The sequence below is a fragment of the Colobus angolensis genome, unplaced genomic scaffold (assembly GCF_000951035.1).
Source record: "Colobus angolensis palliatus isolate OR3802 unplaced genomic scaffold, Cang.pa_1.0 Scaffold175, whole genome shotgun sequence".
NCBI lineage: Eukaryota > Metazoa > Chordata > Mammalia > Primates > Cercopithecidae > Colobus > Colobus angolensis.
In genome coordinates, this window is record NW_012114877.1 from 3,365,236 (window position 1) to 3,376,456 (window position 11,221).

General features: G+C 39.2%; 1 protein-coding gene and 1 pseudogene across 1 annotated transcript in view; both read right to left on the reverse strand.

Moving 5' to 3' along the window:
• Nucleotides 1-11,221, reverse strand: part of SKAP2 (src kinase associated phosphoprotein 2) — a 336,690-nt gene that overhangs the window by 322,536 nt on the left and 2,933 nt on the right. The gene's annotated exons all lie outside the window — the stretch shown is intronic.
• Nucleotides 1,618-2,215, reverse strand: LOC105509420 (annotated as a pseudogene).

The window sequence follows — 11,221 nt, forward strand, 5'->3', positions numbered from 1 at the left end:
ATTTCAAAGCCCCATAGAAATAAAGAAATTATTTAATTTAGAAAATATTTGACTTGGAATATGTAATATTGGAGTAAGAAACATAAACGTGGAACCTTTGAGATACCTTACTGAACAGAAAAGACTATCCTTTTAATTTTTTAAAAATATAATACTGTTTATTTAACTTCAAAAATATTTCAGCTTTCTAAACAAACCCAAAAAAATAACAGAACGTTGCAAATTGTGTTTAAGTACAGGAGGTTCTTGAACTTACAACATTTTTTTTTTTTTTTGAGACGAAGTTTCACTCGTTGCCCAGGCTGGAGTGCAATGGCGCAATCTCAGCTCACCGCAACCCCCACCTCCTGGGTTCAAGCGATTCTCCTGCCTCAGCCTCCCAAGTAGCTGAGATTACAGGTATGAGCCACCACACCCAGCTAATTTTGTGTTTTTAATAGAGACAGGGTTTCTCAATGTCGGTCAGGCTGGTCTGAAACTCCTGACCTCAGGTGATCCACCCACCTTGGCCTCCCAACGTGCTGATATTACAGGCGTGAGCCACCGCGCCCAGACGAGGTTCTTGAACTTTCACTGATGCACTGGCTCTTCGCTTTGCTGACAATGAAGAGTTCTACAGTTTGTTTAAAAACAAACAGTTTAGGCCAGGTGTGGTGGTTCACGCCTGTAATTCCAGCACCTTGGGAGGCCGAGGTGGGTGAATCATGAGTTCAGGAGTTCAAGACCAGCCTGGCCAACATGGTGAAACCCTGTCTCTACTAAAAATTTAAAAATTAGCTGGGCGTGGTGGTTTGCACCTGTAATCCCAGCTACTCAAGAGGTTGACACAGCAGAATTGCTTGAACCCGGGAGGCGGAGGTTGCAGTGAGCTGAGATTGCACTACGGCACTCCAACCCAGGCAACAGAGCAAGACTCTGTCTCAGAAAAAAAAGAGAAAAAAAAAACATTTAAAAACTACCGCACTTAACAAAAACAAAAACAAAAACCTTCTCATGCCAGCTGACCCCCTTTGTCCACAGCTAAGATGGCAGCAGAATGCTATGTCACTATATACAGAAACAAGACAACCTGAAGTTAAATGGATGCCCACTGCAGAGTCAACAGGTCCAGGCTCACAGTGCACATCCTGAGCTACAGCCCCTCCAAAAGGCATCTTCCCCACAGCCTCAACGCCGAGCAAGGAGCATCAAGAGTTTGTCTCAGTTTTTTTGTTCTTTTTACAAACTATAGACATGTACAGTTGATAACTCAGAATTTCTAGCCAATAACCATATAGTTAACACCACCTTACAAAAAGAAAAAAAGCCAGAAACATCTTTTAAATGCTTTATCACACCAACAACAAAGGGCAGAGAGTGAGGACAACATGAGAATGCCTTATCATTTTTAAAATGTTTGGAAATAGGTACAACTCTGATACAGTTTCAGGGTGCTCCAGACACCCATGGCTACTTCATGTAAACCACTGATCTAGAGCACTTTGAGAGACTGCAATATGATCATGATCAAATTTTGTAATTAAACCTAATGAGGGCAACAGACACTTCTGAAATAATAGATGTGTCAATTATGGTGCTCCCCACTCTTAAGTATTCACAAGGAGACAAACAGTTTATTTATTCAGCCTCCTCCTGCTCCTCTTCTTCCTCTTTGCCTTCTTCATCTTCCTCTTCCACCTTTTTTCCAGGCAACAATAGCAGGACCCTTTGCGCCATCAAACTTTCCTTTCGACTTACAGTCGGCAACATCCTTCTCCTACTTCTCCTTCAGCTTTGCCGCCTTAGTGATGTAAGGCTGCTTTTCACTGTCATTTAAGTTATTCCACATTGCACCCAGCTTTTTTTCCATATCTCCAATAGAGATGGTGGGGTTTGTGGATTTGATCTTGGGGCCTAATTCTGAACAGAACAGGAAGAATCCAGACGGTGGCCTTTTGGAGGCATTAGATCCTTCTTCTTCTTAGCTCCCTTAGCTGGTCCATAATCCTTCATTTCCTGATAATAGCACAACTTTATCCACCTTTGCTATTTCATCAAATTTAGATTTCTCTTTCCCGGACATTGTCTTCCACCTCTCAGAGCACTTCTTGGAAAATTCTGCAAAATTGACAGGGACCTCTGGGTTTTTCTTCTTATGTTCTTCTCTGCACATCTGCACATAGAAGGCATAAGCAGACATCTTGCCCTTTGGTTTCTTGGGGTCACCTTTAGCCATCCTGAGTGTATTGTTCGCTAGTCTGGGCAGCGCAGGGCACCATGCACGGCTCAGTGCTCCCCAGCCTTGTGCTAGCTGTCTCCCTGAGAGCCCAACTATCCTTTTAATTGATACAAAGCCCTGCCTCCATGGCTTAGACAAAAGACAAACATTTCAGCATTTTCTCCCTAATCTAACAGCAATGCTGAACTCACATACATAGGAAATCCTAAGTGTGTGCACGTGTATGGATATATATAATATGTATGTATTTTGTATGTGTATATACATATATATACATATGTGCATACAGATGTATAAACACACAAACATATCCACTTGTCATTCTCAAGGCCCCAGGACTTGCACATAGTTGAATTCTAAGGCAGCTGCTGCCATGGGATTAGGTCTAGATCAGGACTGTTCCAGCGAGACAGCAAAGGTCAGAATCACACCCAGGATGCCCTAGGAAGTCCAGGACATTAGCTAGTCAAAAATATTTATGTGATCACTTCTCAGGCTTTTGGCTAAGACTGAATGCAAACCTATTTATTTGCCTTATCCATTTGTGCAGTCAGTCAGTCCTAATTGCTACAGGGAGAGAGGGAAACAAACAGAAAAAAAACATAGTCCCTAACCTTGAACTGCTCACATACTCCACCAAAAAGCAGAAAAGGCACAAGAAAATGTCTTCAGAGAACACTTACAGAACAGCCCAAGTGCAAATGAATACACGTCATGTAGTTTTTCTCCTTCTTCATCCTTCACTTAGATCCCAACAAAATAATCAAGAAAGCCACTTTTCCCCCGAGAGAGGGAAAGAATATTCACAATATGCTAGTCACTAAACTGAATTCTTTACTTGAAGAAACAGAGACTCAGAGAGTTTAAATAAGTTTCCGAAAAGAAGTCACAGACGTACTAAGTAGCATGGACAGTTTCTTTTTTTTTTGAGACGGAGTCTCGTTGTGTCGCCCAGGCTGGAGTGCAGTGGTGCGATCTCGGCTCACTGCAAGCTCCCCCTCCCGGGTTCACGCCATTCTCCCGCCTCAGCCTCCGAGCATTCTCCCGCCTCAGCCTCCGAGTAGCTGGGACTACAGGCGCCCGCCACCACGCCCGGCTAGTTTTTTGTTTTTTTGTATTTTTAGTAGAGACGGGGTTTCACCATGTTAGCCAGGATGGTCTTGATCTCCTGACCTCGTGATCCACCCGCCTCGCCCTCCCAAAGTGCTGGGATTACAGGCTTGAGCCACCGCGCCCAGCCAGCAGTTTCAAATTGAAATCTATATGATTCCAATGCTCTTAACCACTACACCATATGGTAACTTGTAAATAGCGCTGAAAACTGTAATAATCTTACTGGACATTTTTTTGAGAATTGTTTGAGAATTAAGAATCGTTTTAAAAATGGTTAAGAAAATTCTATTTAGACAATTTCTTTGTCCCACTCATAACACATGAAAACCACCACTGCAGATTGAGAACAAAGGTACTACACAGTGAAGATGGATCTGAATTGAATCAAACGGTGAACTGAAAGGATGCGAGAGGCCAAGTTAGTAAGAGTTGCCAAGATCACTCTGCTCCTTCAGAGAAGTGAGTTAGTAGAGGAAAGAAAGCTGGGCAGGCAAATGTGATTAGGATGAGGAGTTTTCATGATAGACACACCCCACTCCATCAATAACATATCCAAACTCCAGGAGTGACCCAACACAAACTGAGGTTCTTGGGGTCAAAGGATTCCCTCTTCTATGAACAAAATATGTCTCCATGTCTCTGCACATGCTGTTGCCACTCCCTGGAACACTCTTCCCCACATATCCCTAGTAAGATATTTCTCTCAAAAAGCTCAAATAGGCCAGGCATGGTGGTTCACACCTGTAATCCAAGCACTTTGGGAGGCCAAACTGGGAGGATTGCTAGAGGCCAGGAGTTTGAGACCAGTCTGGGCAACAAAGTGAAACCTTGTCTCTACAAAACAATTTTTAAATTAGGCAGGTGGGGTGGTCCCCGCTACTCAGGAGGCTGAAGTAGGAGGATCACTGGAGTCTAGGAGGTTGAGGCTGAGGTAAGCCATGATCTTGCCACTGTACCACTATACTCCACCCTATCTAAAATTTTAAAAAATACAAAGCTCAAATATCAGAATTATAACACTGCCTTCTCTGACTCTCCCAAGCAAACAGAATTACTAGTAGTTAACACCACTATTATAGAATTTGGAATGTGAGTGTGTGTATCCCCTCACCATTCTGATTAGCTGAATTCACTTATAAATTGCTTAATCCACACAACAGTCAGTGTTGCACAAGACTGCAGGTTGTTCAAACCATTCTTAAAGTCAAACTGTCTCTCTAAAAAATTTGGAAATGTATTCACATTAATAAAGATATCATTACTGCAAGTGAACTACATCTTTATTTGAAATGAAGGCATGTTCTGTCCCTAAAGTTGGGCCAGGAAGAATGTTTATTCTACTCACTTTGCAGTAGGAAACCTTTACACATTTGAAGGCACAGAGAGTTACTTCATGTGCCTGAAGCTTGAACTACGGAGAGGCTACATAGTAAAGTAGGAAGACCACCTGGTTAACCATCAGGAAACATGGATTACAGTCCTAACAGGCTTGCAAGTCACTGAAACTTAGGCCTCATCTTTCTTCATCTAAAATAAGAGAGTTGGTTGGATCAGGTGTTTTCTCATGTCCTTTTTTGCTTGACACTATAGTATTAATATATGATTCTACTATAAAATAAAAATACTAGAATTCAAGAAGCAATGCAAAATCTGAAATAGGCTTTGCATGAAAGTATGACAGCACAGGAACCCAAGAAAACAGTTCATGGGCCTGTCCCAGAACACAACAGAAGCACAAACAGAGCCCTCCTCATACAATCCTCTTCTACCTTCACCCTTAAAGGCTGAACCCTGCTTGAACCTCTTCTTCTCCATCTTTTCCTCATTGCCTCCAATTAAACCATTCTTTATTTTTCTTCTGGATTACAAATTCATCATAAAGTGATAAGTTTCATAAGAATTCTGCATTATTGCTCCTAGACTTTGCAGAAAGCAGTGTGTGATTGAAAGACATACAGACCATGTTTCCCAATGCATATATATGTGTAAGTATACATATAATTTAATGATTTTCTCTTCACACACACGTGCATACACACACAAATACCCTCACAAAAACCATATCTTATGTTATTCAAATCAATATTGATTAGGATTTCATAATTCAAGTTTTATGAAAATACTTATTAACATTTCATCATTTTATACCTCAGATAAGCACACAATGCTTTTCCAAACTATTCAGTTTTGCTGTGGAACAAATGTCTTTATTAAATGAATATCAAATATCTTTATCAGTAATAAAACACTAACTATAGGGTTTGAATATTTTAAGGTTACTAATCTATTGCTAGTCAAAAATGTCTTAGAAATCGAAACTTTTGCAAATATGCCTCTATTCAAAACAAAGTATCTATATGTGAATGTCATGATATCTGGGATTTGCTTTAAAATACTCCTCCAGCACCTCTTCCAAATAGTGGGGAGGATAGATGAAACAAGATCAACAAAACGTTATAATTTATCAAAGTCAAATGATGGATACATAGGAATCCATTATATTATTCTGTCTGCTTTTGTGTATGTTTTCATTCTTCCATAATAAAAAAGAAGATTTTAAAAAATATATAATGCCTTGAGCTGGGTGCAGTAGCTCACACCTGTAACCCTAGTAGCTACTTGGGAGGCTGAAGCTAGAGGACTGCTTGAGCCTGAGAATTTGAGGCTGCGGTGAGCTGATCATGCTGCCACTGCACTCCAGCCTGGGTAACAGAATAAGACACTGTCTCCAATAAATAAATAAATAAAATGCCTGAAACATACAAAACTCATGACAAATGTGTGTTGAATTAAAGTGCATATGTAGAAACAATAAACAAATAGTAAAGAAATAAAGCTAATAAGTAGAAACAGTTTTAAATTTCAATGAAGATTACTGTAACCACTGAGAAATTAAATTATATTATTGGGTCCCTTTAGTGTTTGTTCCCTTATACATTACATAATTTTTCAATCTTACTGCCTTATTTTGTGATCTTTAGATCACATTAAAGGGTGAAAGGTGGCTTGGATATCATCAATGATTAACATTACGAAGTCCCCACTATGTAAACACATAGCACTCTGCGGGACTCCTTTAACTATATAAGACAATAGCATGGAGTGCTAGCCAATGAGAAACATCTTTATGAGACCACAGGAAGATATAAAAAACAGAAGTCATTCTCACATATAGAAAATGCATTTCATTACATTTGTGTTTATTACCATATGTTCTAATTCTCCTATACTTGTTATCACTTGCTTACTGTATCAATCCAAATGAGCTGCTGCCACTATATGCAACATCAAACCACAGTGACTTAACCCACTATGTATCAACTTTTAGAACTAAATACTACTTTTGAGATGATCTGTCATTCACAACTATGACCTCTCATAATATTCGTAATGTATTCATTGTTCCAATGTGACCATTCAACTTTTCCTGACTACTCACTAATATGTAAATATCTATCTAAGGCAGTCTTTTAAGAGTTTCACTTCTCATTACCATGCAAAGATTGAAAAAGAGAGATATCTCAAAAAGAAAAATCATTCTCTCTTAAAAAAAAGTAGCCAAAACGGCCTTACTCCAACATTTAAACGTGGCGAGAATTTAATCAGCTAGAATCTAAATTGCTTTGGAATTTAGATGGGGTGGAACACATGTGTGAACAAAACACTTCAATTAGGCTGGGCATAGTGGCTCATGCCTATAATCCCAACACTTTGGGAGGCTGAGGCAGGAGAATCCCTTGAGGCCAGGAGTTTGACACCAACCTGGTCAAAATAGTGAGACCCTGACTCTAAAAAAATTGTTTTAAATACTTTAATTATTTATTTCTATCTATAATAGAGCCTGAGGTCCGTATTTTTCTCTTCATTTTTGCCATGCCTTTTTAAGATTAAAAAAGGAGCTCTTTTGACTTAAGAGACATAACAATCAGATGTAAAACTTTAACCATGAATGGATCCCAGTTTGAAAAAAAATTATAAATACTTGGGGAACAAATGGAGAAATCTGAATATGGATAGGTTATTGGATGATATTTGGGAATTATGTTAATTTTCTCAGTTGCAATAACATCATTGTGGGTAGACAGAAAAATGGCCTTATTTTTAGAACGTCTTTGCTGAAGTATTTAAGGGTGAACTGTCAGTCATATCTGCAACTTTATCTGAAATGGTTCACAGATACATAGATAGACAAAGACAAAATAGTAACAACTGGTGAATCCAGGTAGTATATATAACTTCCTGTATGCTTGAAATTTTTCAAAATAAATACTTTTAAAAAGCTCTTTTTCTGGGGGTGGGGAGGGAAACTTTACTTAGACATGCTAAATGGTGACCTAGGAGAATAATGTATGAGAACTGATGTAACCTTTTGACCTAGAAGTGTACTTTTTAAACCAGGTTACTTACTGCCCAAGGGTTCCATAGCTGGGGAAGATACAATGAGAAATCAAGTACATAACAAAGGTATCAGTGATGGTTATCATCACCTCAGCAAACTGCCATACCCTCAGTACACACTGCCCTCAGCCACCATCTCCAGATCAATGTGGCTGTCAATGACAGATGGCCAAAGCATCCCTATTCACTCAGGTCATTCTTAGTTCACATGGTCCAACAGGATTTAGGAGTCTTGTGTCATTAGACTGTCTTTAGAAAACAACCTAGCCATTAACGGCGGAAGCAGAGTAATGTTGTATGTCAGACAGCTCACTGTTGACAGTTTAAATACACTCAGAAAGCTTAAAACATGTTGATTTTCTGTGTACTACAATTACATTTTTACTGGCAGAGAACGTATCATTAAAACATAAATGCATGTTGAAAGCAAAGCTATAAAAAGACTTTTCTGTCACAAACTATTTCTAGATCCACCATAGCTAGGAAGAAAAAGTAGTACTGTTTAGCACTGATTTGATCAAAATTGTAATTGCTGTGGAAAGGAGAAGGGACTTTTGGCTCAAATATAATTTTTAATACAGTTTATACTTCACAGAATCTGATTTGGGATCCACTTAATTTAGAGACAGTCACAGTAAAACAGGTACCTACCTTTACAGTAATATTTCATGAGAATATTAACAATTTCCTAATCATTGCAATATTAACCCTTTATTACATGGTCCAATATTTTCACTATTAATCATTCAGCTTGTCCCTTGAGTTATCTAAGGTAAGGTATCACCACTTTTGCCCAAAAGGTATAAATGCTCAAGCAACACAAAGCAATACTGATGAGGCCCTGTATTTACTACAGGTAAATATTCTTCCCTATTTCAGTTATTAAATAAATCCTACTCACTAGGAATTAGGATCTAAGCAAACATAGTTGTATGAATAGCCAATAAATTAGTTATGGATGCATAGGGACATCCATTTAATTTCAAGCAAGACCTTGAAATACATTTAGCCATTTGTGTCTATGACATACAAATAACAGACTTATTACTATCACAGGGCAAATTTCTTCTTGCTCAAGTACTACTGACTTCATTATCTGAGGATTGGACTTGGCCCAAAGTTTATTGACTCACAATATTTTCCTTCACAGCAGTATTTCCATGAACAGTTGCCTTTAAATTGAAAAAAACAGATCCATAGTTGTTAGGGGAGGCAGAAGAGGATGGTTTAGCATTGGTGAGCGAGCGATATGGTCACTGAATACAATGACCCTGTTCTGGTCAAAGAAAAGTCACGAATACTTCATTTAGAAACAGACTTTAAATATTTTCTAAGAAGAATGAAAAATAATTTATTTAGAGAGACACATCTCTCAAATTTCAAAAATAAATTGTAGCATTTATATAATAGTTGCTATAATGCTTCCTCACTAACAAGACAGAGAACTCAAAAACAAAAGAATCTTGGGCTCTAGAAAAAACAGTGGGAAACCTCTGGCTCTTAGTTTAATTTCTTCTAGCTAGACCATGAAAAGTTTTCTAAAACTAAGTGTCCTTTGTGCCTCCCTTCTCTACCATTAAGAGCAACAAATACAGCTGTGCAAACAGCAGGAATGTGTGGTAAGACACATGTCCTGACTCTTTCTGGAGGAATTCTTTTTCAGACATGTCCACAATCTTCTGAGTCAGTAGGCTCAAAGAAGGATGAGGAGATTGTGGATAAGGGTAAACTCCAGCCTGAATCCATAAGAGAAGATATAAATCAAATTAGTTGGGATTCTCGGGCAACAGAAAGAAAACTTTCTGACAGCTGGCAAGAAAGAAGCTGAGAAAGCAAGAAATACTGCTATTCCTCCTGTCCATTTTTATCTTTTTCTCCTCTGTCACCTTCTTTTTTTGATTATAAGAACATAGGCCTTGGAATCATTGTCAGGGTTTGAATCTCAGTCCATTATGTATTCATTGTTTGATTTGGGTAATTTATCTAATATATGATTTGGTCTCCTACTTTTTATATTTTGTGTATCCATCGTATGTTTTTCGGTATGAGGTTACAATGAGGTTCACAAATACTATCTTAAAACCCATTTATTTTAGCTTGATAAAAATTTAACAGTGTTTGCATAAACAAGCAGACAAGCAAAAAGAAAACTCATAGGCTGGGTGCGGTGGCTCACGCCTGTAATCCCAGCACTTTGGGAGGCCGAGGTGGGTGAATCACTTGAGGTCAGGAGTTCGAGACCAGCCTGGCCAAAATGGCAAAACCCCAGCTCTACTAAAAATACAAAAATTAGCCAGGCGTGGTGGTGTGTAGCTGTAATCCCAGTTACTCGGGAGGCTGAGGCAGGAGAATCTCTTGAACCCAGGAGGCAGAGGTTGCAGTGAGCCGAGAACACGCCACTGCACTCCAGCCTGGGTGACAGAGCGAGACTCCATCTCAAAAGAAAAGAAAAGAAAACTAATAAAAACTCTATAGCTTAACTTCATTTCCCCACTTTTTAACTTATTTTTGTTTCTATTTATTTATTTTTTGAGATAGGGTCTTGCTCTGTTGCCCGGGCTGGAGTGCAATGGCAAAATGGGTGGAATGATATCTCATGGAGTTTAAGGATTGAATAAAATAATATTAAATACAGGTGTCTGGTTCATGGTAGGTACTTGAAAAATATGTTAGCATTTTTCTTCTTTATTTTCAGTCTTGATTTCTTCTTTGCAACTTTTTTCGCATCTGATAGAACTTTGGATCCTGAGACCAGGCATGGTGGCTCATGCTTGTAATCCCATCCCTTTAGGAGTCCAACACTGCAGGACTTCTTGAGGCTAGGAGTTCAAGACCAGCCTAGGCAACATAGCAAGACCCCATCTCTACAAAAAGTTTTTTTAAATTAGCAGGGCATGGTGGCATGTGCCTATAGTCCTAGGTACTTGGGAGGCTGAGGCAGGAGGATTGCTTGAGCTCAGGAGGTCAAGGGTGCAGTGAGCTATGATCACGCCACTGCACTCCAGCCTGGGCAACACCACAAACAAACAAACAAACAAGTTTGGATCCTTTTCTTTATTACTTATTTTCTGTGGATCAGTGACATTGGATAGAAAAATTTCTCAACACTCGGTGTAAGTGGGATATTCAACCACAAGGGCTGATGGCTTCATGTTTGTCTGAATCCCAAAAGACTGAGTTTCCTGTTGATCTGATGAAGAACTATTTTCATAACAAGAAGTTTCAGAGAACCTGGGAATTAGAAAAGAACGACTGGCTCTTGTCTTTCTGTTTTTGTTTGTTTGTTTGTTTGTGTTTTGAGGCAGAGTTTTGCTCTTGTTACCCAGGCTGGAGCGCAGTGGCACGATCTTGGCTCACTGCAACCTCTACCTCGCAGGTTCAAGCGATTCTCCTGCCTCAGCGTTCTTAGTAGCTGGGATTATAGGCATGCGCCACCACGCCCAGCTAATTATTTTTTATTTTTAGTAGAGACGGGGTTTCATCATGTTGGCC